Here is a 3,548-nt window from a genome sequence, read left to right as displayed (position 1 = left end):
TATCAATATGTGTGTGAAAGAGAGAAGGATGATTATGGAGAGGATGACAAAAGAAGGATATACACTTGATATGTGGTAAGATCTAGGTGCAGAAAAAACTCGTACAATAAGCAAAGATTGCACAATCGATGAACACTTACATCCCGTGAAAGAAACACCATTTGGCAACTTATATACATTAATTTAACAAATCTTCTTTACGTACTTAATAGGAACACAATGTCTTTTTGGTATTCATCTTTATACTTTACAACTTGAAACATCACGTATCATCAAAAGGATACAATCTTTATTTTTTTTCCCTACATATCAATAATTGATAAACCTCCATGATGAAGTGTAGTTACGAGGGGGAACTTGCTTTAGCACATAGAAAATGTGCCATAAATGCAACAACATGTGCGATGTGTGCTATCAGGGTATAGAATGTACACCTCTCCATCTCATGACAATCCTAAGCATCGTCGGAATCAAGAGATCGGTACAACCACAACCACCGATCATCATACTGAAGTTGGCAAACATACCCAAAGTTTTATTAGATCTAATTTTGTTTTTCATAATATGTATTGTAAGAAGGTTGAGAACATGGGCGACATATCAATTATTGCATCTACTTTATTTGATAGCATACCAAAGTTTATCTTAGCCGTGACTTCCTACTATAATGGGTAAACTCTCTACTTAAACAAAAGTAGAAAGCTTTCCCACTGTAATATAAGTCATAACTAAGAAAAACCCTTGTATGCAAACAAATAAAGTATATAAAACAATTGAAATGTCACACATGTCCTCAATCTTCACAAGATACATTTTACAAAAAACAAAATCACTTTGACTGAATTGGGTTATGTTTGCTAATAAAACCGGTTCAAAATTCAACCAAATTATTTCCCCAATCATAGCCCTAACGACCACATGAAATTTTACAAGGAAATTTTAGAACAAAATAAAAGTGCGCAAGTGTGTTGGTATCACAAGGGTCGACTTTTATTGCCACATGCAACAATAGCACTACCAAATGAAAACAAAATTAGATATTAGATGTGAATTCGACTTCATTTTTTCTTAAAAAAAAAAAGAAAAGATAAAAAAAAACTCGCCATAATGCGCCAACTTCATCATGATGATTGGCGGTTGTTGTACCATTCCCTTGGTTTCCGATGGTAATTGGGATTATGAGAAGGTAAAGAGATACATTTTGGACGACCTGAAGGCACAAGTCACAAGAGTTGTTACGTTTATGGCTGAACCACTTTATGCACATTCTTTATGTGCTAAAGCACGTTCAATGCGGCTACTACACTACATAAAGAGGGTTTATCTACCTCCATATTGATCACCTAAGAATATCTAATAGACCGACCGCCTATTCTACGTATATATGATCACCATAAGCATCATAAAATTATATTGTATATTGATTGTCGATATATGGAAAACAGTGATGATATATGGTGTTTGAAGGTGTAAAGTGAATGTTTTGAGTGGTTTGTGATGATCATTTAAAAAATTCAAAGATAAAGATGAAAAACGAAAAATGAATTCAAAATAAGAATTATTACATGTTGATCACCATATATAGGAAAAGAAAATGAATAAAGCAAAGTATTCAACTTTATAACCCATAAGAGTAGGAGCGAGAATTATTCATGTCCACACTCTACAGCCCAAGCGACACGTAATATTATTTAATATTTTCTTACACTCCCAGTCAAGTTGGCACATATATAATGATCATGCCCAGCTTACAAATATAATTGTTTCGGCTTTGGTGAATACTTGTCTCCATTTTTTATGAGGCATTTTGATTGTTTCATCTTTAAGCTATTTTCCAGAGTGAAGTGACAATCAATGTCGATGTGTTTGGTTCATTCATAGAACACCAAGTTATTATAGTTGCCTCATTATCACACCAGAGAGTCATCTGCTTTGTTTGCTTAAAACCGATTTCGTAAAGGATAATCTGAACCCAAATAATCTCACAAGTAGTGCTGCGTGCCATATGTCACAAACCAAAATATCTGAAGATCAAACTTTCTTGGTTGGGCAAAATGGTTGAGTTTGTTGGCTAGTCGCGGATTTCATCGGGCACGGGCTCAACGGGAAAAGGGTAGCGTACATGCCAAGTTTTGCTTGCATGACGAACGCATCGGTGGTCGTGAGTTGTTGTCGCTCACCCATAGTTGTCAATTGTGAATAGCGGATGATAGCAACTACCTACCTATATGCTACAAAGCGATATATAGCGATGAAATAACCAGTGCTATATAGTGTTCAGCGATTGACTAAAAGAAAATTTTAGAAATATTTTACATGTATTTGTTTTTATAAATATTCCAGTAAATATGAAAGAAAGTACATTTTATTTTCAAATTCTTAAACAAAATACTCTAAAAAAACTCTCTTTGTAATAGCAACCGGGAAAAAAGTGTTATTTCTTAATCCTAACAGAAAAACCCTAAAAAGCTCCGTTTTCAACCTCTACGGATATTTATCCCCATAAAAAAAATAAGTACCGCTATTTCCCGCTATTAGATCGCTAAAACAATTTAGCGGGAAAGTGGTGATACGCTACGTTAAACACTATATCGGGTGCTATGAGCGCTATTGACAACTATGCATTCGCCTGATGAATCTAAGGCATGACGAAACCAGTGGAGTGGACCCTGATCATAAGCGAGCGAATGTATTGACTGGCCTTCTGGCGCCACACGGAGTCTAAAAGATTGCTCCGTGACAAGTGGTATAAAAGTATGTCAAACATTGGATACGTTGGTTATGTACACCCCCTCAAATCAGCTTTAAAATGTCGAGGACGAGTCATGAAATGTTGGCATGAAAAGACCATAATATGGGTTGCTTCGGCGATGGTCTTTGTACACCGCTAGTATGAGATCGTGAGCCACCATAGTCCAGTGTCAGTGAAACCCTCCGTGTTCGTATTCAAATATAGGATCCTAGCAGAGTAATAATCAGCACCACAAGGACCGTATCTCATAAACACAAGGCGAACATCAGGGCCACCATAACAACATACGATGAATATTGAACAAGCACGGCATAAGATAATTGGTTACTGAACTATTGAGTGTCCCATTTATCAGGGTGAATCATTCTTAAAACACATGACCTCGACTTGTAAGTATGGGATTGTAAGCTTGCCCTTCAGACATGAATGGGGCCTAAAGGAAGACCACATCGTCCAAGTCCTGCACGCTCACGTTGGCATGGGACGACGAGTGCATGCACAAGGACGTGCATGGAAATTGTGGTGGGAGTGCCACAAACCAAAATATTTAAAGATCGAAATGCGTGGTTAGCCTAACGGATTGGTTTTTGTAGGGTAGTTCGGGACTTCGTTGGGCACAACCTCATCGGGAAATGGTAGCATAAATGCCTCCATGTGCTTGCATGACGAACGCATCAATGGGCACGAGCTATTGTCACTCGCCTGATTAGTCCAAGGCAGGATGAAACAATAGGACCCTAATCATAAGCGAACAAATTGGATGGCCAGCGTGCACCACTTGGAGTCTAATAATATT

This window comes from Bidens hawaiensis, unplaced genomic scaffold, assembly GCF_021521415.1.
Source record: "Bidens hawaiensis isolate Kalapana, Puna unplaced genomic scaffold, B.hawaiensis_p1.1 tig00045477_1, whole genome shotgun sequence".
In the NCBI taxonomy this organism is placed as follows: domain Eukaryota; kingdom Viridiplantae; phylum Streptophyta; class Magnoliopsida; order Asterales; family Asteraceae; genus Bidens; species Bidens hawaiensis.
Note: the sequence above shows the minus strand (reverse complement) of the source record.